The sequence below is a fragment of the Salmo salar genome, chromosome 23 (assembly GCF_965601325.2).
Source record: "Salmo salar chromosome 23, fSalSal1, whole genome shotgun sequence".
Taxonomy (NCBI): domain Eukaryota; kingdom Metazoa; phylum Chordata; class Actinopteri; order Salmoniformes; family Salmonidae; genus Salmo; species Salmo salar.
The window spans coordinates 9,210,436-9,237,962 of record NC_138313.1 but is presented as its reverse complement, the minus strand read 5'-3'; the positions used below and the strand labels follow the sequence as shown (position 1 = coordinate 9,237,962).

At 43.2% G+C, this 27,527-nt stretch overlaps 1 pseudogene across 1 annotated transcript in view; it reads right to left on the bottom strand.

The window, feature by feature from the left end:
* The window catches only part of LOC106583988 (cysteine protease ATG4C-like), a 32,521-nt pseudogene extending 5,499 nt beyond the window's left edge, over window positions 1–27,022 (bottom strand). Inside the window, exons 1-5 of the transcript XR_014382269.1 lie at window positions 26,846–27,022; window positions 20,876–21,046; window positions 18,218–18,572; window positions 17,827–18,118; window positions 15,784–15,879 (exon numbers count right to left, since the gene is read on the bottom strand). The product of XR_014382269.1 is annotated as a cysteine protease ATG4C-like (transcript). The remainder of the gene's footprint in view (window positions 1–15,783; window positions 15,880–17,826; window positions 18,119–18,217; window positions 18,573–20,875; window positions 21,047–26,845) is intronic.
* Between the last annotated feature and the right edge of the window lie 505 nt (window positions 27,023–27,527).

Here is a 27,527-nt window from a genome sequence, read left to right as displayed (position 1 = left end):
TCCTCTCCCTTCCTCTCCTCTGCGTCATAGAGGCGAGTCAGGGCGTCCGCCTTCACGTTCTTCGAGTCTGGTCTATAGGAAAGCGTGAATTGGAACCTGGCAAAGAATAGAGCCCACCTGGCCTGTCTAGGGTTTAGTTTCTTCGCTGTCCTGATGTACTCCAGGTTGCGGTGGTCTGTCCACACCAGGAAAGGGTGTTTGGACCCCTCCAACCAGTGCCTCCACGCCTTCAGACCCTTCTTGAGCGCCAAGAGTTCCCGGTCCCCTACGTCGTAGTTCCTCTGGGCGGGGCTTAGCTGCTTGCAGTAGAAGGTGCAGGGCCACAGCTTTGGAGGGGTTCCGGGCCATTGGGACAGCACTGCCCCGACTTCTACCTCGGAGGCATCCACCTCGACAAAGAAGGGGAGTGAGGGATCGGGATGTGTCAGCACAAGAGCAGTGGTGAAGCGTGCCTTCAATGTCTCAAACGCCCTCTCCTCCTCCACCATCCAACAAAGCCGTTGGGAACCTCCTCTCAGCAGGGAGGTAAGAGGCGCGACCACCAGGCTGAACGCCGGAAATAGTTGGCCAACCACAGGAATCGCTGGACTGCTTCACTGAGTTGAAGATGGGCCATGACCTGACTGCGCTGAAGTGTTGCTCCTCCATCTCCACCCCCTCCGTGGATATGAGGTAGCCCAAAACGGACACAGACCGCTGGAAGAGCATTTTTTTCTTGTTTAACATATAGATGATGCTCCAACAGTCTTCCCAGCATGGAACTGACCAAGGAGACATGCTGGGCGCTGTCAGCAGAATATACCAAAATGTTGTATATATAAACCACAACGCTGAACTTAATGGTGGCTTTATTCAGTGTTTGATAATCAATGCAGGGGCACAGTCCCCCATCTTTCTTATTAACAAAAAATAAGCTTGAGGAGGCTGGTGACGTAGAGGGGCAGATAAAACCCTGCTGGAGGCTCTACTGTACGTAGGTCTCCATGGCCTCGGGCTACGCATAGGAGAGGGGGTAGACATGTCCTCTCGGGAGGGCTGCATCACACAGCAGGTCAATGGCACAGTCCCAGGGGCGATGAGGAGGCAGGCGTGTAGCCTGGGTCTTAGAGAAAACCCGGTGCACATCCTGGTATTCCTCCGGTAAATCCACTTGAGGGGCGTGGTCTGGACTTTCCACCGTAGTGGTGTTGACAGACACCGCGAGACACCACCCCTGGGTTGAAGCAGGGGAATTCCCTGGCTTGTCACCTCCTCACCTATTAGTGGACAGAGGGCAGGTTGGGGAGAAATTACCCTTTTCAAACGTGCAGAGCCCCCTCCATCGGCTCTGGCCATGGAGCAGGTATAGCCATGGGCTCCGGATTCCGTGCAGGTCTTCGTCGGGACCGCTGGAGGTTGTCCAAACAGATTGCCATGCTGATGAGCTGGTCGAGTGACAGGTTGTCATCACTGCAGGCTAACTCCATCTGTACCTCCTCTCGCAGTCCGCTGCGGAAAACGGGGATCAAAGCCGACTCGTTCCATCCGGAACTCCAGGGCGAACTCCGAGGCGGTCCTAGATCCCTGGCGTAGTTGGAGTAAGCACTCACCTCCCTCTCGGCCCTCCACAGGATGATCAAACATCGAAGGGAAGAGGGTGAAGCGCTCGTAGGACTCAACGTTGGGCCCACCCATTTCCCAGACCGCGGCACCCCAGTCCAGGGCCCGTCGGTCAGTGCCGAGATGACGGTGGCAACCATGTCTCTCCCAGAGACAGCCTCGGTGTAGCGAGCGAGGTACAGGTCACATTGCAGAAGGAATCCCTTGCATCTCACTGGCGCTGTCAAAGCGCTCCAGGAGGGACAGGGGTATTCCGCGGACCGGCTCAGATAAGACGGAGGCAGGTAGTGGTGGTGTGGCGGCTGGTGCTGGAACCAGTGCTGGAGACTGGATGGACTGCACATTCCCCTCCAAAAGCAGGATGGTTGCCAGTCCACTGTAATGATCCAGTTCAGTGACGCGTAAAAGGCCGGTGACGTAGACCTCCGGAGCTGGTGAACGGAATGAGAAGCAGTACTGGGAAAATCGGTGATAACAAGGTTGACAATTTCATCTTTAAACAGACATAAATCCCCTTGTGACAGGTAGAATGGAAGCTTGTTGTGTGAAACAGGGAGGAGCAGTTGAAAATAACCTTCACAAAAAAAATGTGTAATGATAAAAAATTCTAGCCTGTCTATCTATGGGTAGCAGGGTTGACGTGTTATGTTCGACCTGCTAACTTTTTCACAAAAACAACACGGCCAAAAATAGTACAAAAAGCTCAACTGCTGTTAAACTATGGTTTGACTCTTAGATGTTCAATGATTGTTTCAGGGTATCTGCAGGTTCCATGAAGTTGAATGTAATACATTTTTAATGCCACTTGGAAGGAAACTAAATACCAATTTAGAGGTCTGCGCTAGAGGTTGACACGGGAGTTACAATTCATCCCTGTCCTATCTTGTCCTGTCAATTTTTTTCCCATACTGTCCAGATCCCGCAACAGTTCTATAACCCCAGATCTGTCGGCCCTCCACAGGATGATCAAACATTGAGTGGAAGAGGAGGGTGAAGCGCTTATAGGACTCGACCTTGGCACCCCAGTCCAGAGCCCGTCCGGTCAGTGCCGAGGTGACGGTGGCAACCCTGTCTCTCTCTCTCTGTCCAGATCCCGCAACAGTTCCATAACCCCGTCATCTATAATCTGTCCCAAGGGCCGGATTAAGAAATCATAGCCTTTTAAAATCACATTTAATGCAATTCTACATCATTTACATGACAGAAGACCTTAGCTGGGCCTCCCAAGGGGCACAGTGGTCTAAGGCACTGCATCGCAGTGCTAGCTGTGCCACTAGAGATCCTGGTTCAAGTCCAGGCTCTTTTGCAGCTGGCCGCAACCGGGAGACCCATGGGGCGGCGCACAATTGACAAAGCATCGTCCGGGTTAGAGGAGGGTTTAGCCGGCAGGGATGTTCGCGGGCGAGAGACTCCTGTGACGGGCCAGGTGCAATGCACGCTGACAGGTTGCCAGGTGTACGTGTGTCCTCCGACACATTGGTGCCGCTGGCTTCTGGGTTTAGCGGGCATTGTGTCAAGAAGCAGTGGGTGGGTTGTGTTTCGGAGGACGCACAGCTCTCGACCTTCGCCTCTCCCGAGTCCGTACGGGAGTTGCAGCGATGGGACAAGACTGTAACTACCAATTGGATACCACGAAGTGGGGGAGAAAAAGTGGTAAAAAAAAGAAATAATAAGACATTAGATTCATCTTTTTTAATAACACATAAATGACCAAAATGAGTGTCTACAGGTCAATCTGGTCTTGAATTCAAACAAACAACAGACCAGGCCAATGGTCTGTTGACCAGGCCAATGGTCCAATGGCCAACAGACCAGGCCAGAATGTACAATATTAGAAGGAAATATATATATACTGAAGAAAAATATAAACATAACATGCAACAATTTAAACCATTTTACAGTTCATGTAAGGAAATGAGTCAATTGAAATAAATGTATTAGGCCCTAATCTATGGATTTCACATGAATGGGCAGGGGCGCAGCCATGAGTGGGCATAGGCCCATCCAATTGTGAGCCAGGCCCACCCACTGGGGAGCTAGGTCCAGCCAATCAGAATGTGTTTTTCCCCACGAAAGGGCTTTATTACAGACAGAAATAAATACTCCTCAGAAATACTCCTCAAACACAGATTCAACCACAAAGACCAGGGAGGTTTTCCAAAGCCTTGCAAAGAAGGGCACCGATTGGTAGTTGGGTAAAAATAAAAAAGCAGACATTGAATATCCATTTGAGCATGAAGTTATTCATTACACTTTAGATGGTGTATCAATACATCCGGTCACTACAAAGATACATACTTCCTTCCTACTAACTCAGTTACTGGAGAGAAATTAAACCGCTCAGGGATTTCACCATGAGGCCAATTTGATGGCTGTAATAGTAGAAAACTGAGGATAGATCAACAACATTGTAGTTACTCCACAATACTAACCTAAATGACAAAGTGAAAAGGAGGAAGCCTGTAACAGAATACAAATATTCCAAAACATGCATCCTGTTGCAATAAGGCACAAAAGTAATAATGCAAAAAATGTAGGAAATGTTATGTTTGGGGCAAATCCAATACAACATATTACTGAGTTCTACTCTTCATATTTTCAAGCATAGTGGTGGCTATATCATGTTATGGTTATGCTTGTAATCATTGAGGACTCTTTGACAGAGCTTGAAGAATTTTGATGAGAAAAAAGACTCACAGCTAAAACGCTGCCAAAGGTGCTTCTACAAAGTATTGACACAGGGGTGTGAATACATTTGTAAATGAGATATTTCAATAAATGTGCAAAAAAATCTAAAAACATGTTTTCACTTTGTCATTATGTTGTGTGTAGATGGGTGAGAGAAAAATATATTGAATCCATTTTGAAATCAGACCGTAACACAACAAAATGTGGAATAAGTCAAGGGGTATGAATACTTTCTGAAGGCACTGTATATCATAGGCTACAGTAGGCTACTAAATATAATTTCCAGTAGCACTACGAGTCACCTAATAATGAAGATGAAGCCATAGGCTACTCACGTGATGGCCGATGCGCTCATCATGGCATTAGCCTACCTCAAGATGAGCTACTTTGAGAAACAGTGCTGCTGCAGTTAGCTAAGAGTTGTTGAGAAAAAACAAATATATTGGTTCTACAGACAGATTAGTCTTCTCTTTTCAGCAGTAGGCATTTGCTTTCAAAACTGTACGTTTTTCACGTGATTGCATTTCGAAATCTGCAAAAGTCAAACCAACAGCCGCAACAAACCATAGAAATATAATCCATAGATGGCTATTCCCATTCAAGTCTGGAATAGCATCCATTGCTAGTGTACCAACGAATTTAATTGTCATATCGCCAGGGTAAGATGTTACAAAACCCTTCTATGGATTATATGTCTATGGCCACAATGCAACAAATAAAGGAAACTTGAGTTAATGAGGAATACAAAGTACATGTTACAGTATGGTGTGCATTTTGCTGGCGTCATTTAGGTCCACTTGTAGATTCTATGCCAAGGCGCATTGAAGCTGTTCTGGCAGCTAGCGTCCCACCTGGCCAACATCCGGTGAAATTGCAGAGTGCAAAATTCAAAATATAAAATTCGTAATATTAAAAATGTATGAAAATACAAGTGTCTTACATAATTTAAAAGCTTAACTTCTTGTTAATCCAGCCGCTTTGTCAGATTTCAAAAAGGCTTTACGGTGAATGCACACCATACGATTATCTGAGGACAGCGCCACGTGTACAAAAGCATTACAAACATTTTCCAACCAAGCAGAGGCGTCAGGAAAGTCAGAAATAGCGATAAAATAAATCACGTACCTTTGAAGATCTTCCTCTGGTTGCAATCACAAGGGTCCCAGCTACATAACAAATGGTCCTTTTGTTCGATAAAGTCCTTCTTTATATCCCAGAAATGTCAGTTTAGTTGGCGCGCTTGACTCAGTAATCCACCGGTTTCCCTCATTCAAAATGCATTCAAATGAATCCCAAAAGTTACCAATAAACTTCGTCCAAACAAGTCAAACAACATTTATAATCAATCATTTATTTACCCTAATGTGTAAATAAATGATCAAATTTAAGACGGAGAATAGTATGTTCATTACCGGAGATAAATAATGAAGTGGGCGCCCTCACCGACGTGCGCCACAACACTACAGCCAAAATGGGAGCCACCTAGAAAAACTACAAATTCTAGCTCATTTTTCAAAGAACAAGCCTGCAACTCTTTCTAAAGACTGTTGACATCTGCTGGAAGCCCTAGGAACTGCAATCTGGGAGGATTTCCATTGATTTCCCCATAGACAGGCATTTTAAACGGTGTCACCTCAAAAAAACATTTTTCCGGATGGATTCTCATCGGGTTTTTGCCTGCTATATCAGTTCTGTTATACTCACAGACATTATTTTAACAGTTTTGGAAACTTTAGAGTGTTTTCTATCCCATACCAATTATATGCATATCCTAGCTTCTGGGCCTGAGTAACAAGCAGTTTACTTTGGGCACCTCATTCATCCAAACTTCTGAATACTGCCCCCTATCCCTAAGAAGTGTGTTTCCTTTATTTTGGCAGATACCTGTTTGTACTTGTGATACAACTTAATCCAGTTATTTTTTTATAAGCTATTGATCCTCTGTGGCTAAATTATGCTCTCTGGTGTATTTTTAACATTGAGAGCGGGCTCCTGTGGTTGGATAAAAAATTATAATTTCAAAAGTAACGCAATTCATGGTCTTGGGTCCAGCCCCTGAATCACACAATTGACCAGTCACATTTATTTATTATGGCGTTTATTTTATTAATCAGTTACCCATTCAAGGCAGGGCCCCCAGTTACCCACATGGGCCCTTTTCCTCCTCTCCCCCCTCCTCCATCTGATGATTAACAGAGCAGCAGCAGGCTGTCTAGACTCAGTGAGAGCAGGCTCCTGAGTCCTCCTGTGGTTGGCGGTTGAGGTAAAAAAATAAAAAAGATATACTGACCAGAAGTATGTGGACACCTGCTTGTTGAACATCTCATTCCAAAATCATGGGCATTAATATGGAGTTGATCCCCCTTTGCTATAACAGCCTCCACTATTCTGGGAAGGCTTTCCACTAGATGTTGGAACGTTTGGCGATTAGTCCTGGCTCACAGTTGGCGTTCCAATTCATCCCAAAGGTGTTCGATGGGGTTGAGGTCAGGGCTCTGTGCAGGCCAGTCAAGTTCTTCCACAGCGATCTCGACAAACCATTTCTGTATAGACCTCGCTTTGTGCACTGGGGCATTGTCATACTGAAACAAGAAAGGGCCCCCAAACTGTGCCACAAAGTTGGAAGCACAGAATCGTCTAGAATGTCATTGTATGCTGTAGCGTTAAGATTTCCCTTCACTGGAACTAAGGGGCCTAACCCGTAACATGAAAAACAGCCCAGACCATTATTCCTCTTCCACCAAACATTACAGTTGGCACTATGTATTGGGACAGGTAGCGTTCTCCTGGGACCCGCCAAACCCAGATTTGTCCGTTGGTGTGCCAGATGGTGAAGCATGACGCTCGACCATGGAAACCAATTGCATGAAGCTCCTGACGAACAGACTAGTTGGAAAGGTGGCATCCTATGACGGTGCCAGGTAGAAAGTCACTAGCCCTTCAGTAAGGCCATTCAACTGCCAATGTTTGTCTATGGAGATTGCATGGCAGTGTGCTTGATTTTATACACCTGTCAGCAACGGGTGTGGCTGAAATAGCTGAATCCACAAATCTGAAGAGGTGTCCACATATTTTTGTATATATAGCATACCATGGGCAGTTGCGTCTCAGAGGCCTAACACAGCAAGTAACACTAAGTATAGCATTACTTACTGTGTTTGGCCTCTGAGATCCAGACGCCTATAGTCTGCCCTGTAGATAATCATGGCATTATGCAATGAATAGTTGGCTGCCAGGTATAGGTCAGTATCAACACAAAATCTATTTCATAATTTGCAAAATAGACTTTGTGATACTACTGGAGATTCTAATTTACTTAAATGTTTCTAATAAGTAAACACTTGAATTCTGTTGTCACAATTTTCTTGTCAGTTATTTATATAACATAATAAACAGATCCACTGCAATTCAGTTTTCTTTATTGTAAACTTCCAAAGTACTCCATTGTGTATTTGTGTAAATAAAATCTCAGATCATAAACATGGTTATAATGGAATTCAAAATCATGGCATATAGGCCTATCCTTTCAAGTTATTGCTTTACAACTCAAGCTTTGGAAGGCATAACTCATTCACAGTTAAATGTATTTCTATTCTGACCCTTACAAAATAAGTAACACCTGTTTCAGTGATTGATAGTACATTTCAAAAACTATATGGAATCTTCTCTGAATTGTCTGTGAATTTTCTGTGACACTTTGTTATTCGGATAGTAAATGAAACATATCTGCACCAAAACAAATGACAGAAAACAATCAACTCTTACATATGATAAGGAAAGACATACACAACTAATATCATATCATACACAACTGCTTGCCCTTGCATTCAGGTGCCACACAAGCAAACCATGTCATATTCTCCTTTCCATCGTTCCTGTAACAAAATCAACAATTTCTATAGTAGTCCTCAAGTACATTGACGTTTCTAGCTTGGTCTTCGATCTGTTTGTGCTATATAGACAACTCCTACGCTATGGTAACATGGAGTAATAACTATCATACATTAGGTGTTAGCAAAACCGCATAAACAGATCTGGGACCAGGCTATAGCATTTCTACAACATGCACCACCAGCTTAGGATGTACAGCAGACACCACCAGCATCAACCTAGGAGAGTTACAGCTGCTTCTCTGCCAATCGATGTTCACCTGTTTGTGTGTCTCATACTCTTTGTTCTCATCTTCACCAAGTAGCTCCTCAACAAAAGCATCTTTCTCGAAGAAGTCCATGACCTCATGGTTCTCATCCTGCAGGCCTTCCTCAGCGATGACCGAATAGCACATAAGGGGATCATGAATGAACAGAGTAAAAACTCACGGACAATTAGAAAAAGCTCAAACCAAGTTTATTCACCCACTGGGTCATGCAGCTGCAAAGACAACATGCAAGTCACACAAGAACATCTTTATACCTTCCAACGAGGCGGAGTCATCTCCTTGCATGTCTATCCTAAGATAGACACTCATTCTCTGTTGTTAGGCAGAAACACAGTAGGTTCCTCTTAAATGTGTATGTGTGATAGGACTATAATCAGATGGGCTTCAGAGTGGACCGGTGTGGCCCCCCTCCCAGCAATGTCTTCTCTCTTCATCTGTTGACCTTATCTCGAGTTGAGTTCAACATCCCTCATGGTCCTGGTTCCTCAGCAACTGGTCTGCCTTATCAAGAACTGAAACTAGACTGTTGCCCTTTGCCTCCCTTCTAAGGAACATTTATATTCAACAATAACATATTTGAACAGAACATGAACTTCCTACACTTCCCCTTTTCCCAATCGGTAACTTTCCATATCACTCAGTAACTTTCCACACACCTAGTTTCTCTTTACCCTTCCTTAACCCCTAACATTCCTTATACATGTAAAGTAATCAATAAGTTCTAGTATGGTAAAAATGAATAAGTATTTTTCAAGCTAGAATCCAACAGTAGCTACAAGTTATCAACCTTTTGGCAAGGTGACAGTTACATTTTATAATCATTTTCACTCACACATTTGAAAAAATGTAACAATTTCCTATCTGATAGTCCATAAGTGAAATATCAAACCAAAGTTGATGGGAGTTAGGAACAGGACAACCATCATCGGCGCCATCTTGTTCAAATAATATGATCACGTATGCCTGTAGCAAAGTCAAACCAGCTAGACGTCCAGCCTGAGCTTTTAAAAGTCATATGATTTATTAATTATTGCATTCAACAGCCAGATGGCTTACTATTTTTTAGGATTCATATCACAGATAAACGTACACCTAATGAGATATCTAGCTAGCTAATAATAATAGCTACCCTCGCTTTCTTCTGTCTGGCAAGCCAGTAGCTACAAATCCAATTACAAGCCAGTTCGTTTTAGCTCTAATATCTAATGACAAATACTCTTCAAATAGTCAATTTGAGCATTTTATTTTGTTCTGTCATCAAAGAAAAACCAAATGTAAAAAAGACAAGACACAAGCTAAATCAAGTAGGCTACCTTGGTACATTTTGGGTGACTTACTCTGACTGCAGCTTGAACAACAGTAAACAGGCTAATGTCAGCTACTATTATTAAGTTAGCTAACGGACTTTGGTAGCTAGCAACCTAGCTAACATTATCTGAGGAGACACTAGTGGCCTGGAAATAAGATGACATTGCTAAAGTAGGAAAGTCATTAGTTTGAAACAACTTTGCAATCATTATGTCGTCAAATTTACATTAGAGAGGTGACAATTGCCATAGCTAGAAAAGTTAGTCAAAAATAACGTGATCTAGCTAAAATCCAGTACTGTCCCATAATATTAGCTAGCTAGCCTCTTTTTGAATGTGAGAGTAAAATACTAACACAATCATCTCTAACATGTAGGCTCAGCTTTTCTGAACAGTCCTATTCCAAGTCAGAATGTTGAACAAACTTAATTTAAATTTACTTTCCCTGTTGTCCACCGATGTTGTCCCTATGTCAGAGGTAATCTGATAGAAATAATCCACAAGGAAGTCTTATCAACCAGACCTTCATTAGATGGTCTGTATATCAGTTTGCAGTACCGGTTTTATTTTCAATACTGATGCAATTCACATGTGACAAACACTTGCACAATATGGCCAAGCCTAACCGAACCACAGATCGAATGACAAACACTTCCAGCTGATTGCGAGAAAACGTGCTTCGGTCAACTAAGTTTGGTTACATTCTGCTATTGTTTACATATTGTGCTTCACGTGCAATGCGTCAAGAGATAGAAGATACAACCGACAAACCTACCGGCGTCGCAAAAAGTAGGGTAAACAACACTGTCCTGTGGATACTCTATCTTCACCTCCTACCGCCAAAAGGACCAACAGCATGTACAAGCGGTAATAAGTGTAAGTATAATTGTATTCAACATTCGGGCTTGTAGAGACTATTGCTGTGCTGTGCAGGAGGTTCGACTGAACTTTTCTGACAGCCAAATCAGAAAAAGTGATTGTTCAAATCAAATTTTATTGGTCACATACACATGTTTAGCAGATGTTATTGAGGGTGTAGCGAAATGCTTGTGTTTCTAGCTCCAACAGTGCAGTATTATATAACAAGTAATATCTAACAATTTCACCACAATACACACAATACACACAAATCTAAGGTAAAGGAATGGAATTAAGAATATATAAATATTTGGACAAGCAATGTCAGAGTGGCATAAACTAAGATACACTAGAATAGAATACAGTATATACATATGAGATGAGTAAAATATGTAAAACATTTAAAGTGACTAGTGTTCCATTATTAAAATGGGCAGTGATTTCAAGTCACGATGAGATTTCCTAGTTTTTGAAAGAAAATCCACATTTTTTGTCCATTAAAATAACATCAAATTGATCAAAAACACAGTGTGGACATTGTTAATGTTGCAAATGACTATCTGAGCTGGAAATGGCAGATTTTTTTATGGAATATCTACATAGGCGTACAGAGGCCCATTATCAGCAACCATCACTCCTGTGTTCCAATGGCACGTTGTGTTAGCTAATCCAAGTTATACTTTTAAAAGGCTAATTGATCATTAGAAAACCGTTTTGCAATTATGTTACCACAGCTGAAAACTGTTGTCCTGATAAAAGCAGCAATAAAACTGGCCTTCTTTAGACTAGTTGAGTATCTGGAGCATCAGCATTTGTGGGTTCGATTACAGGCTCAAAATGGCCAGAAACAAATAACTTTCTTCTGAAACTCGTCAGTCTATTCTTGTTCTGAGAAATGAAGGCTATTCCATGTGAGAAATTGCCAAGAAACTGAAGATCTCATAGAACGCTGTGTACTACTCCCTTCAGAGAACAGCTCAAACTGTCTCTAACTAGAATAGAAAGAGGAGTGGGAGACCCCGGGGGCACAACTGAGCAAGAGGACAAGTACATTAGTGTGTCTAGTTTGAGAAACAGACACCTCACAAGTTCTCAACTGGCAACTTCATTAAATAGTATCCGCAAAACACCAGTCTCAACGTCAACAGTGAAGAGGTGACTCTGGGATGCTGGCCTTTTAAAAAACAAGGACATTTCTAAGTGACCCCAAACTTTTGAACGGTAGCATATATAGGGCAGCAGCCTCTAATGTGCTAGTGATGGCTATTTAACAGTCTGATGGCCTTGCAAAAGAAGCTGTTTTCAAGTCTCTCGGTCACAGCTTTGATGCAGCTGTACTGACCTCGCCTTCTGGGTGATAGCGGGGTGAACAGGCAGTCGCTCGGGCGGTTGATGTCCTTGGCGATCTTTTTGGCCTTCCTGTGACATCGGGTGCTGTAGGTGTCCTGGAGGGCAGGTAGTTTGCCCCTGGTGATGTGTTGGGCAGACCGCACCACCCTCTGGAGGGCCCTGCGGATGTGGGCAGTGCAGTTGCTGTACCAGGCGGTGATACAACCCGACAGGATGCTCTCAATTGTGTATCTGTAAAGGTTTGTGAGGGTTTTAGGCGCCAAGCCAAATTTCTTCAGCCTCCTGAGGTTGAAGAGGCACAGTTGCGCCTTCTTCACCACACTGTCTGTGTGGGTGAACCATTTCAGTTTGTCAGTGATGTGTACGCCGAGGAACTTGAAGCTTTCCACCTTCTCGACTTGCGGTCCCGGGGGTGCTCCCTCTGCTGTTTTCCTGAAGCCCATGATCAACCTTTGTTTTGTAGACATTGGGTGAGAGGTTATTTTCCTGGCACCACACTCCCAGGGCCCTCACCTCCTCCCTGTCGACTGTCTCGTCATTGTTGGTAATCAAGCATACTACTGTTGTGTCTTCTGCAAACTTGATGATTGAGTTGGAGGCGTGAGTAGCCACGCAGTCGTGGGTGAACAAGGAGTACAGGAGGGGGCTGAGCACGCACCCTTGTGGGGCCCCAGTATTGAGGATCAGTGAAGTGGAGGTGTTGTTTCCTATCTTCACCACCTGGGGGCAGCCCGTCACAAAGTCAGGACCCAGTTTAGACCCAGGGCCTCAAGCTTAATGATGAGTTTGGAGGGCTATAGTCAATGAAGAACATTCTTACATAGGTATTCCTCTTGTCCAGATGGGATAGGGCAGTGTGATTGCATCGTCTGTGGATCTATTGGTGCAGTAAGCAAACTGAAGTGGGTCTAGGGTGTCAGGTAAGGTAGAGGTGATATATATAGTTTTTTTACCTTTATTTAACTAGGCAGGTTAGTTAAGAACAAATTCTTCTTTTCAATGATGGTCTAGGAACAGTGGGTTAACTGCCTTGTTCAGGGGCAGAACAACAGATTTTTACCTTGTCAGCTCGGGGATTCGATCTTGCAACCTCTCGGTTACTAGTCCAACACTCTAACCACTAGGCTACCTGCCACCCATAAATGATATGATTATTGACTAGTCTCTCAAAGCACTTCATAATGACAGAAGTGAGTGCTATGGGGCGATAGTCATTTAGTTCAATTACCTTTGCATTCTTGGGTACAGGAACAATGGTGGACATCTTGAAGCATGTGGGGACAGCAGACTGGGATAGGGAGAGATTGTCCATAAACACTCCAGCCAGCTGGTCTGCGCATGCACTGAGGACGGGACTAGGAATGCTGTCTGGGCCGGCAGCCTTGCGATGGTTAACACGCTTAAATGTCTTACTCACGTCGGCCACGAAGAAGGACAGCCCACAGCCCTTGGTAGTGTGCTGCATCGGTGGCACTGTGATATCCTCAAAGAGGGCGAAGAATGTGTTTTAGCTTGTCCGGAAGCAAGACGTCGGTGTCCGCGACGTGGCTGAAGTTTGCCTTTGTAGTCCGTGATTGTCTGTAGACCCTGCCACATACGTCTCGTGTCTGAGCCGTTGAATTGCCACTCCACTTTGTCTCTGTACTGATGTTTTGCCTGTTTGATTTCCTTACAGAGGGAATAACTACACTGTTTGTATTCAGCCATATTCCCAGTTACCTTGCCATGGTTAAATGTGATGGGTCACGCTTTCAGTTTTGTGCGAATGCTGCCATCTATCCACGGTTTCTGGTTAGGGTAGGTTTAAATAGTCACAGTGGGTACAACATCTCCTCAACATTCCTGATAAACTCAGTCACCGTATCAGTGTATTTGTCAATGTTATTCTCGGAGGCTACTCGGAACATAACATAACATGAGCAAACCAATCTTGAAGCGTGGATTCCGATTGGTCAGACCAGCGTTGAATAGTCCTTAGCACGGGTACTTCTTGTTTGAGTTTCTACCTATAGGAAGGGAGGAGCAAAATGGATTTGTGATCAGATTTGTCAAAGGGAGGGCGGGGGAGGGCCTTGTAGGCATCCCGGAAGTTGGAGTAGCAGTGGTCCAGTGTTATTGCGAGTACTACAGTCAATATGTTGATAGAACTTCGGTAGTGTTTGCTCAAATTTGCTTTCTTAAAATCCCAAGCTATAATAAACACGGCCTCAGGATATGTGGTTTTCAGTTTACATAAAGTCCAATGAAGTTCTTTGAGGGCCGTCGTGGTATCGGCTTGAGGGGGAATATACATGGCTGTGACTTTAACCAAAGAAAATTCTCTTGGGAGGTAACACGGTCGGCATTTGATTGTGAGGTATTCTAGGTCGGGTGAACAAAAGGACGTGAGTTCAGATCCCCCCTTCATCCCTCTTTGATCAAACGTTTTGGCCTCAGTGTGTGAATCTGGGCCAGCGATAGGCTACTTTGTTTTATAGAGTAGCTGGTACACAATTCCCAAAAAATTGTAAGTGCCGGGTGTTGTGCCCGAAAATCTCCCCCCTGCTAGAATCCCCCCCCCCCCTTCAAATTTCCTTAATTTTGTCAAATACTTTCTGTGGCACACATCAGAGTCAAATACTTTCTATAGAACAAACTTCACGTCAGGATAGGCAACCGAAATGAATAATTAATGTATGTGTGTTATATTAAACATGGAGGAGGGAGTAAAATGTTGGCAAGCAATAAACGTTTCAGAACAACTACGGCTGAATTATCCTTACACTTTCAAAAATACTTGTCGAATAAGACATGGGAGAGATGATGAATTTTGGCAAAGAGATTTATTTAGAGACTAATTCAAATCAGTAGCGGACTCAGGGCACCATACAAGCTATAACCGCCACATACACTTGAAACAAATAGCCAAACCGAAAACTGCAGACAAAAATGCTTTCTGCTACTAAGATCAGTGAAATGTTGACTAAATAGACAACGGAGTGAAGAACAGAAATCTCGACTAGCAAGCAAGTCGCAGCAATGAAGAACGCAAGGGTGGGGGTGGGGGGGGGGGAGAATTCTGGCAGGGGGGGAGATTTTCGGTACAACACCTGTACAGCGCTCTGGACAGCTCCGGCCCAAGTCAAGCACTGTATACAACCAGATACTAGCTCCAGGGTGCCAATAATTTTGTCCATGCCATTTGTATTTTTGGGGGGCTCCAGGGGGAGCGGAGGATGCTGACACCCACCTGAAGGAGGTCTACCACCTTACCCAGGTGTCCTGGCTGGGGGACTTAAGTTACAAAAATAAAATTGGTTCTGCAAATGTTAAAAATCCAATAACAAGTTGTTGTGACCAAAAGTTGTTTTACATTTCAACTTATTTCATTAGAAATAGTTAACTATTTAAGAAAAGTGCAAGGGTGCCAATATATTGGCCGCAACTGTACACAGAACAGGAATATACTGAATGGACTGAATATAACAGGTCTATGTACTACTGTAGCTAATACCAACCCTCTGCTGTCAGATCCAACTTAGATATATCTGGGACCTACTACTTATGAACAACTGCGCGGTTTTAGAGTCACTTCCCTACAGACATGACTTTTAATAAAAAATAAAAAAAAACAATCCAATATGATATTATAGACCGCATCCCTGGTCACACAGAGGCTCTCTGACTGCATTTGAATCACACAATTGTTAGCTACAGTAAGCGTTTACTAATTTCTTCATTTCCTACTCTTTTCTCTAATCACTACTTTCTACACTCTTTTCAATACAAGTTTATGTAAAGGAGAGGATAATCCTATGAGGTTTATGTTATTGTTTTTCCCACCTTGACGAAGTTGAAGTACTCTGGGTTTGTCGCCTCTCCCTCCAGCCAGACCGGGATGAGAATGGCGACCGCTCCCCTGCCAAACACGAACAGTGGCTATTGATGACATCAGCGTGTACACTATGGGTGATCAATACCAGAGGTCAGACAGGGTGAAACTTCTGCCTGCCTCTATCGAAACCCTGAACATTTGCGATGATGATGTATGTTGTTACTATAGAGTAAATATCTATAACAGACAGAGTCGAGTGTTATTACACCGGTAGACCATGGAGCAAGGGGGGGTGGGGGGGGCAAAATACGGCCCACGGGCACTTCAATCCGGCCTGCGAGACATAAAAAAGAAAATAAATATATATATTTTTTACAATTTTTTTCTCCCCAATTTCGTGGTACCAATTGGTAGTTATAGTCTTGTCTTATTGCTGCAACTCCCGTATGGACTCGGGTGAGGCAAAGGTCGAGAGCCGTGCATCCTCCGAAACATGACCCAGCCAAGCCACACTGTTTATTGACACAATGCCTGCTTAACCCGGAAGCCAGCTGCACCAATGTGTCAGAGGAAACACCGTACACCTGGCGACCGTGTCAGCGTGCATGTGCCCGGCCCGCCACAGGAGTCGTTAGAGCGCGATGGGACAAGGAAATCTCAGCCTGCCAAACCCTGTCCTAACACGGACGACGCAGGGCCAATTGTGCGCTGCCTCATGGGTCTCCCAGTCACGGCCAACTGTGACACAGCCTGGGATCGAACCTGGGTCTGTAGTGAAGCCTCATGCAGTGCCTTAGACCGCTGCACCACTCGGGAGGCCCCTGCAGATTGATTTTAATAAACAATTGGTCCCCCCAAAAATGCGTTCCTCCGTTGAATTTTAAAATCCCGATGTGGCCCTCGAGACAAAAAGTTTGCCCAGCCCTGCCCACAGAGCAACTTCTCTACTCAACTCTCTCACCAAGGTCTCCAATCATAAGTGTGTCTGTATTCTGTAGTAGTGTGAGAGTGTAATCCACTGCTGCTCTCCACCTCTCTCATCCTTATAGTGCCCTACTATTGTACCTGTAATGCTCTCTTCACACACTGGGAGAGTCAAGATCCTGCAGCTCTCATCTTAACACTCTCTTTTCTCTCACACAAGCAGTCCCAATCACTTGCTATTGAGAAGAAGGACTTTATTCAAAATCCAAAATATTGGAGGAAGGAGGAGGATTTAGGATGAGGGGTTGGAGGAGGTGTTAGCCTCCTGCCACTTCTCTACCTTTCTCCCTGCTCTCCATCTATCCTCTCTCTATCTATCCCAGCTCTTAAAACTTCTTATGGGCAGGTGGGACGGTAGCGTCCCACCTGGCCAACATCCGGTGAAATTGCAGAACGCGAAATTCAAAAGTACTAAATTCAAATATTTAACATTCTTGAAAATATATGTGTCATAAATCAAAATAAAGCTTAACTTCTTCTTAATCCAGTCGCTGTGTTAGATTTCAAAAAGGCTTTACAGCGAAAGCAAACCATGTGATTATCTGAGGACAGCGCCCCGCATACAAACACATGAAAATCATATTTCAACCAGGCAGGTGCACCACGAAAGTCAGAAATAGCGATATAATTAATGCCTTACCTTTGAAGATCTTCTTCTGTTGGCACTCCAAAATGTCCCAGAAACATCACAAATGGTCCTTTTGTTCGATAATGTCCTTCTTTATGTCCCAAACATTTCCATTTATTTGGTGCGTTTGATTCAGAAATACACCAGTTTCAACTTGCCCAACATGCCTACAAAGTATCTAATAAGTTACCTGTAAACTTGGTCCAAACATTTCAAACAACGTTTATAATCCAACCTCAGGTTCCCTAAAACGTAAATAATGGATAAAATTTAAGACAGAATAAACTGTTTCTAATACCGGATAAAAACAATGTGGAGAGCGCTCCTGTTCACGCGCACCAAAACAGTAGAGTCCACCTGGAGTGACACTTACAATGAATAGGACTACTTCTTCATTTCTCAAAAGAAAATCATCTAACAATTTCTAATGACTGTGGACATCTAGTGGAAGCCATAGGAACTGCAACCAGGTTCCTAATAATGGTATCCCATAGAAAACCATTGAAAATCCTATGACCTCCCATTTTTTTTCTTCTCCTGGATGGTTTGTCCTCTGGGTTTTTATATCTATTGTCCCTCTAGACTGTGTTTCTCCTGATGCGGGGTCGGACTGGGCGAGGTGCCCAGACCCTCGGCCCAGAGGAGGCTCGTCTGTCATACCTGTACAGTCCTGGGAGACATCAACAGTTATACCTGCCAGCCCAGGGTCTGTTGCCTCCTCTACATATTTTCTGAGAGAGAGAGAGAGAGACAAATATTTATTTTGTTGCCACCAATAATGTCAACAGCATCAATATCACCCTATAGCATTATCACTGCATTAATATAACTCTAGAAGCAGACCCACCACAGGATTTGCCACCACGGCAGGGCCGTACCGGTCCTCTACCCATTTCCAGACACCAGGCCTAGCTCTACCAGGTTGTGGACCCCCAGCTGTGCCTGGGGGCTGTGCCTGGGGGCTGTCCCCCATCCAGGACACCAGGGTGCGGTGGAAGACCTCCCTCAGGTGGGTGTCAGCCTCCTCCACTACTCCAGGAGCCCCCAGAGCATGGAGCAGCGGCCCTGGGTCCAAGGGCCTCTCCCGCTGCAACGAGGCCTCCAGGCTGGCCACCAGACACTTGGCTGCACTGGTAGTTCAGGCCTCTATGTTTAGAGGCTGGAGGGTCAACGCCTCCAACCAGTCTGAGGAACACAGACAGAGATAGGACGATCAAGTTTTTTAACACCTAATATATATTTTCCAATTTGTTAGTTGAACACTGCTATTAAAGGAAACTTTTAATGATCAGATCATTTATTTAATGTGCCTTGTTAAAGTATGCTCTGCAAATATGGTAAAATCTTCAACATTCAGCACAAGAAAGACTAAAGTTACAGCAAATGGTACCAGTGTTCTGGCTGTTAGCTCAAATGTGACATTGAACCACATTCTCCAGACCAAAGACTCTTAGAACAAAGAGTCTTTCAGAAGTCATGAAATAAAGATTTGCCTTAAATCTTCTGCTGTAACAGATACAGTCCAGTTTGACTTTAAATAAGAGAATGAGAAAACCCTATGGTATAATAGTCCAATTATAGCTGTTCAGTACGTCCTGTATTTCACTTTTACAGCGTTTTAGCCCTACAAACAGGGTGGGCACATGGGGTGGCGAGGGTGGGAGTGGCCAAGGTCATAAAAGGAGCCGGACTAGGGCATGAGGCATTAATATAATGACCTTGCAGAGTGAATGAAAGGGAAATTGATCAATAAATATCTTTAAGTGGCCATTAGTCATTTTATAGCTAGAAAGAAAGATTTCTTTAATGACATATTTCAGAATCAGTGGAAGAACAAGTTAAGGCTCAAATATTGTTTTCTAAATGGCTGCATAAAAATAAAATGAGGTTCATATTCATCATTGTGTGGGTCTCAAGAGGTCAGACTCCAAAGAACAGAGAAACCACTTTGTTTAGGAGTATATTAAAATGGTCAACTTACAACTAACAATGACAAAACCTGTTTCTTTTTCTATTTGACTACAATGTACTCTAGGCTATGCCCGAGGGAATGGAACATGTCTTTCACTTTTTCGTAAAAATGTTTAGGGGCATACTATAGCCCTTTTTCTTCCCCACTTAGCTATAGATAGAGATGTAAATATCTTTCCCTGATTCTTCACATCCTCTATCCCAGGTATCATCACCTAGATTCCACCGCGGTACGATTTATTCTTGAGCGGATGGTCAGGGGGACAGAACATAATTACAAATATACTGAACAAAAACATAAACGCAACATGTAGAGTGTTGGTCCCATGTTCCATGAGCTGAGATAAAATATGCCAGAAATGTTCGCAAAAAATGTTTGTGCACAAATTTGTTTATATCCCTGTAAGTGAGCATTTCTCTTTTGCCAAGATAATCCATTCGCTTGACAGGTGTGGCATATCAAGAAGCTGATTAAACAGCATGATCAATACACAGGTGCACCTTGTGCTGGGGACAATAAAAGGCCACTCTAAAATGTGCAGTTTTGTCACACAACACAATGCCACAGATGTCTCAAGTTTTGAGGGAGCATGCACTTGTCATGCTGACTGACTGCAGGAATGTCCACCAGAGCTGTTGCCAGAGAATTGAATGTTAATTTCTCTACCGTAAGCCACCTCCAATGTCATTTTAGAGAATTTGGCAGTACGTCCAACCGGCCTCACAACCGCAGACCACGTGTAATCACACCAGCCCAGGACTTCCACATCCGGCTTCTTCACCTGCAGGATCGTCTGAGACCAGCCACCCGGACAGCTGATGAAATGTAGGAGTATTTATGTCTATAATAAAGCCCTTTTGTGGGGAAAAACTAATTCTGATTGGCTGGGCCTGGCTCCCCAGTGGGTGGGCCTATGCCCTCCCAGGCCCACCCATGGCTGCGCCCCTGCCCGGTCATGTGAAATCCAAAGATTAGGACCTCATGAATTTATTCACTGATTTCCTTATATGAACTGTAACTGGGTAAATAATTTAAATTGTTGCATTTTGCATTTATATTTTTGTTCAATATAATTTGTAGACTGCAAATTGACCGCAAGAAAGCCATACAGATATAGTATTTGACTAAAATATAATTTCAAACCTTGCTTACATTTGTATAGGATCACGTGTTTGTTTCTCTATTATGCATGGAAATATTTGGGAACAGATTTCCAAAATTAAAATCACATGGAGCTGATTTTCCTGGTGTTTTTACTGTCTTTTATGTCCAACAATGCACATTTAGTTTTTTTGGGGCTCATAAAACTTGGGGGGACAAATAAAACCACCTGATGGTCAAATTCTTTCCTTTCATCCTTCTCAAAACGTATTGGAGGTGAAGTTCCAAGGTCCCTCCCCTTAGACCTTCTTCTCCAATAAATTAAGACAAAGAACTTAGGAAAAAGTATTTGAGGAATCAACCATAGACGTATTTTGAAATAGCCATAGACTTGGTTGATTGCCATCCCACTGACCTCTGCCCAGGAACTGCATAAAGGGGCTGAGCCAGCATCATCTGTCCCACCCTCAGCAAGCAGCCACAATCAGAGGTCAGGGAGGAGCCTTGCAGGGCAGGGAACTCCTTCCTGTAGGTCAGCCACAGAAAGGTCCCTCCGGAAATCCTCCACGTCCTCTCCTGTGGCTGGCTAAGGATAATCAATGAAAACAGGATGCACCTGAGCTCAATTTCAAGTCTCTTAGCAAAGGTTCTGAATGCTTATGCATACATGGTACATTTGCAAAAATGTCTAAAAACCTGTTTAAAACCTGTTGGGGCTAGGGGGCAGTATTTTCACGGCCGGATCAAAAACATACACAATTTAAACAGGTTACTACTCTGGCCCAGAAAATAAAATATGCATATTATTAGTAGATTTTGATAGAAAACACTCTGAAGTTTCTAAAACTGTTTGAATGGTGTCTGTGAGTACAACAGAACTCATATGGCAGGCAAAAACCCTGAGAAAAATTTAATCCGGAAGTGGGAGAAATTAGAAATGTAGTTTTTCTTTTGAATCCCTACAAAAACTACAGTGACATAGGATTTACGTTGCACCTCCTAACTCTTCCATTGGCTGTCAACAATCTTTAGGAACTGGTTTTATCCATCACCTGTTACCGGGCAGAAAATTGTGGCTCAGTCAATCACTGACCAGTCTGAGGAAAGGTGTCTTATGACGCGTGTGCACGTGACATTGTTGTTTTTTATTTTTCTTCTGGGATGAATACCTATTGCCCGGTTGTAAAATTATCGCAATTTTACGTTAAAAAATACCCTAAAGGATTGATTGTAAACATCGTTTGACGTGTTTCTACAAACGCTAATGGAACTTTGAACATTTCGTCTATGGATTTGCGTCCACGCCACATGGCATTGTAAAGTGTTCTGGATGGGTCAACAAAACGGACAGATTTGGACATAAATGATGGACTTTGCAGAACAAATGAAGATTTCTTGTGGAAGTGGGTGCCCATCCGAGTGCATTCTGCCAAAGATCAGCAAAGGTTAGTAAATATTTCGAACATATTTTTTTAGATTTGTCGACGTCGTGGTTGTAGGCTAACTGTATAGCTTAGCATTAAAGGCTATGTTCTGTACTCAGAATATTGAACAATGTGCTTTTTCCGTAAAGTTATTTTGAAATCTGACAAAGTGGTTGCATAAAGGAGTAGATTATCTCTAATTCTTTAAATAATTGTTATACATTTTGTTAACGTTTATGAATTCTTCTGTATATTAAATGTGCCTATTCACCGGAAGTTATGGGGAGAAAACATGTTCTGAACGTCACGCGCCAATGTAAAAATTGGGTTTTTGGATATAAATATAAACTTGATCGAACAAAAAATGCATGTATTGTCTAACATAATGTCCTAGGAGTGTCATCTGATGAAGATTGTCAAAGGTTGGTGCTTAATTTTAGCTGTATATCTGGTTTTGTGATGGCTATCCGTGCTTGGAAAATGGCTTTTTTTTGTTGCTAAGATGCTATGCTAAAATAATTTAATGTTTTGCTTTCACCGTAAAGCCTTTTTGAAATCGGACAATGTGATTGGATTAAGAGTAGAGTATCTTTAAAATGCCGTATAATACTTAAATTTAAATTTTGAGATTTTTTTTTGAATTTCGCGCCGTGCTTTCTCACTGGTTGTTGTCCAACCAATCCCCTTAACAGGATTTTATCCTCTAGAGGTTAAACTGTTTTTGCTTTGACATTATGGGGAATTGTGTATAGATTAAAAAAAAAAAAATTTAGAATAAGGCTGTAATGTAACAAAATGTGGAAAAAGTCAAGGGGTCTAAATAAATGAGTGGATTCTGCTATTTCAGCCACACTCATTGCTGACAGGTGTATAAAATCGAGCACACAGCCATGCAATCTCCATAGACAAACATTGGCAGTAGAATGGTCTTACTGAAGAGCTCAGTGACTTTCAATGTGGCACGGTCATATGATGCCACCTTTTCAACAATTCAGTTAATCAAATTTCTGCCCTGCTAGTGCAGCCTCGGTCAATTGTAGGTGCTGTTATTGTGAAGTGGAAACGTATAAGAGCAACAATTGCTCAGCCATGAAGTGGTATGCCACACAAACTAACAGAACGGGGATGAAGCGCATAGAGCGTAAAAATCATCTCCTCATTTGCAACACTCACTACCGATTTCCAAAATGCCTCTGGAAGCAACATCCTCACAAGAACCAGTGGCGCAACTTTGGTTTTAGAAGTGGGGGGGCCATAATTATTTCATTCTTTTTTTTAATTCAAGTCGGATAAACACTCCAAAACAGCCTAGCCGACCACTCTGGGGCATCTGCATGGTCCTAAAGCACACCATTGCCAGGTTTTGTATCACATTCCAATGCTAAAACGGGGGAGACAAAAATGCAATTTCAGAATGTGGGGGGGGACTTGTTCCCAGTGAAAGTTGCGCCCCTAACAAGAACTGTTCATCGGGAGCTTCATGAAATGGATTTCCATGGCCGAGCAGCCGCACACAAGCCTAAGATTACCATGTGCAATGCCAAGTGTTGGCTGGAGTGGTGTAAAGCTTGCCGCGATTGGACTCAGGAGCAGTGGAAATGTGTTCTCTGGAGTGATGAATCACACTTCACCATCTGGCAGTCCGACGGATGAATCTGGGTTCGGCAGATACCAGGAGAATGCTATCTGTCCCAATGCATAGTGCCAACTGTAAAGTTTGGTGGAGGAGGAGTAATGGTCTGAGGCTGCTTTGCTTGGTTCAGGCTAGGCTACAGCAAGCATACAATGACATTCTAGACAATTCTGTGCTTCCAACTTTGTGGCAACAGTTTGGCAAGGCCCTTTCCTGTTTCAGCATGACAATGCCCCCATGCACAAAGCGAGGTCCATACTTAAATGGTTTGTTGAGATCGGTGTATAAGAACTTGTCTGGCCTGTACAGAGCCCTGACCTCAACCCCATCGAACACCTTTGGGATGAATTGGAACACCGGAATCAAGTCCCCACAGCAATGTTCCAACATCTAGTGGAAAGCCTTCCCAGAAGAGTGGAGGCTGTTATAGCAGCAAAGGGGGGACCAACTCCATATTAATGGCCATGATTTTGGAATGGGATGTTCGATGAGCACGTGTCCACATACTTTTGGTCATGTTGTGTAGCTATCTAGCTAATCTCTTGCCAACTTCTTATGGAATGGCCATGCCAAGCATGGTAACAGCAATAGAGTTGGCAAGAGCACAAACAGTTAACTAGCTAGCTAAGTTAGCTCAACGGTAGCTAATTTACACAGTTGTTTAGCTCACAACTGGCTAGCATTCACACTAACTATTTAGCTTAACGTTCAGTTTCCGGTGTAACAAGATAGATCCGAGACTTGTTCGAAGAAATGGATGCATGTCAAATAATTGAACATAAAAGTTGGCATTTCAGTTTAATATTTAATTTGTTACGTTATATAGCTAAGCTCCCAGTGTTTACATCTTGAGGATACAAAGCAACAAGCCAATCATGTGACTCTCGCAGTGTTATCATCATTCTGCAATGTGAATAGAGCTGTCTATACCACTATATACTCTTAACTAATCCTGAATTTCTAATAAAACACAATAATTCCCTACAAACCTCACTACTCCCATCACTCCCACCCAAAATACCGCCTACTCCCCATTCCCGTCCAACAAAAACTGTAATGGCTCATGACATTATAAACCCTTATAAACCAAATTTAAACACCCCTTAAAGGTATTGATTTGTTTCAGATGAGTTCCCTTTCAACTGGTATGCATAAGTGAGATTGGCGTAAGGCACTATTACTGTGTAAGGCATGGGCTGGTAAGCTGGCATATACTGTAATAAGGTTGTTTGCCAAACTGGCATAAGTGGTACCCCATAAAACCCTACAGTGCTAACCGAACTGTGTGGGTCGAATGATGGCTGACCTAATGACTGGTAAGTAAACATCTGTGTAGGCCTCCTACCACTTGTGGATCTCCTGACTGGGTCGGTCTGGTTATCAACTGTTTGAGGAATTTCAGGTCTATTGTCTCGCTCTGTCAGTCTGATTTCTTGTTGGTGGTAATTTTCTTCTTCTGACATTATAGGTGCACAGTAGTGTTTCTCCATGCACCAAAATCCTTTGATTCTCACTGTCACGTCCTGACCAGTAAAGGGGTCATTTGTAACTGTAGTATGGGCAGGGCGTGCCAAGGGGTGTTTGTTTTGTGTGTTTTGGGGTTTTTTGGTTCTAGGGGATTTTGGTTATAGTTTTCTATTTCTATGTTTCTTTTTCCATGTTTGGTTTCCAATCAGAGGCAGGTGTTTTTTGTTGTCTCTGATTGGAAGCCATACTTAGGCAGCCTGTTTTTTTCCTGTTTTGTGGATGGTTGTTTTCTGTATAGCCGTGTGCCTTACAGAACTGTTAATTGTCGTTTGTTATTTTTGTTTAAGTGTTCTCTCTCTAAATAAATATTCGAAGATGAGCACTATACCCGCTGTGTTTTGGTCACCTTTCATCGACGCTTGTGACACTCACAGGGAAGTCTAGTGTTCTCTCTTTCAGGTCCTTTCCTAACAGGTACTCTCAACCAGTATTGACTTGCCTAGTTAAAATAAAGGTTAAATAAATACAAAATATTTAAAAACATTTACTTCTGGGATATTAATCATTGTTCGAGTCTGTTGAATCACTGTTTGATGTCATCTCATTTTGATTTTGTTCCATCATCTGTCTCTTTCTTCCTCTTTTCTCTTTAGGTTAGATTGTCTTCTCGGACTGTGGTGGTAAGTTGACAGGTAGGTCATTGACTAAGTGTAGTAGGTTTTAGTGTAGGATTCTGGTCTTGTTTCCACTTGTCTCAGGAAATACTTTACTCACTGGATTGTCATTTACTTGTTCTTTGACAACATACACAGTTTTCTCCCAATATGACCTTAACTTCCGTGGACCTCTTCTTTCCCCCAGATTCCAGACAAGTACTCTGTCTCCAGAGTGAAGAACGACTCCTTTCATGTATCGGTCATAGAACTTCTTCCAACTTGTACTTGATTGTTTGCTGTTTTCAGATGCAATTTGATATGCTTCTCTCATCCTCTCAGCCCACTTCTCGGCATAACCCTTAGAAGAAGGAGCCACTTCACCTATCATCAAACTAAACAACAAGTCTACTGATAGGCGTGGATAACGGCCATACAGCAAGTAAAACTTGAGAATCCTGTAGCTTCGTGCTTGGTACAATTATAGGCATATACAACCTGTGGAAGGTGGTCTTCCATCTATTCATCTTGAGTAACGTCCTGTTAAATCGTTCTGCTGGATTACCCTGTGGGTGGTATGGTGTTGTCCTCAAATTACTCACTCTGGTGAGTTGATGCAACGTCTTAAAGGTTCATTCTCAAACTCACGGCCTTGGTCATGGTGTAACTTTCTTGGATATCCGAACTGTGGAATGAAATCGCTGAAGATCCTTTCTGCCGTTGTTCTTCCAGAATATTTTTTTGTTGTTGGATACGCTTGGGCGAACCTTGTAAAATGATCAATGACACCCAGGATATATTCATAGCCACCTCAGCTGTCCTCTAAATACATGTAGTCAATAGACACAAGTTCCAAAGGTGAACTAGTAGTAATGCCGCCTACTAGTGCTCTGGTGTGTGTAACCGGCTTCCTTTGCTTTATACAGTGGCACTGTGGGGTTACATGCTCGTCGATGTCTCTCTTCATTAATTGGGCCAGTAAAACCGGTGCCTCGCCAGGATAAGGACTCTCGCAGTTCCGACAGTTGTCTTCTCTGGCATGTCTTGCGGTATAGTAGTCCATTGTCGAGGTGAAGTTTCCTCCATTCACGCATCATGTTCCTTAAAGGACCACTTCCTCCTCGTCTGTCATTACTGGTCAGGACTGTGTTGGTTTCTTTCAATCTGATTAGTTCTCCAACGGCCCTATCCGTTCTCTGAGTCCTCACAAACTCATTGTGGCTGATCGTCTGCAAGGGTCCCCTTGAGTCTGGTTCCGAGTTGCCTTGTGACAGGTTAAGAGCGGCCACCCAGGCTATGTCTTGTCTCTGGGCAGCTTTGCATTCAGCGACATACTTGTTGATGTCCAGTGGCAACCGGAAGAGTGTGTCCGCATCCGTGTTCATCTTGACTCGTCTGCATTTGCTGTCAGATCTAAAGTCGGCAAGTTCACCAACCCATCTGTGACCCACCGCACTCAGCTTGGAGGAGCTCATGATATACAGTACCAGTGAAAAGTTTGGACACACCTACTCATTCAAGTGTATTTCTTTATTTTTACTATTTTCTACATTGTAGAATAATAGTGAAGACATCAAAACTATGAAATAACACATATGGAATCAGTAGTTACCAAAAAAGTGTAAAACAAATCAAAATATATTTTAGATTGTTCAAAGTTGACAGCATTTGTCTTGATGACAGCTTTGCACACTCTTGGCATTCTCTCAACCAGCTTCACCTGGAATGCTTTTCCAACAGTCACATATGCTGAGTACTTGTTGGCTGCTTTTCCTTCACTCTGAGTTCCAACTCATCCTAAACATCTATATTGGGTTGGTGTCGGGTGATTGTGGAGGCCAGGTCATCTGATGCAGCACTCCATCACTCTCCTTCGTCAAATAGCCCTTA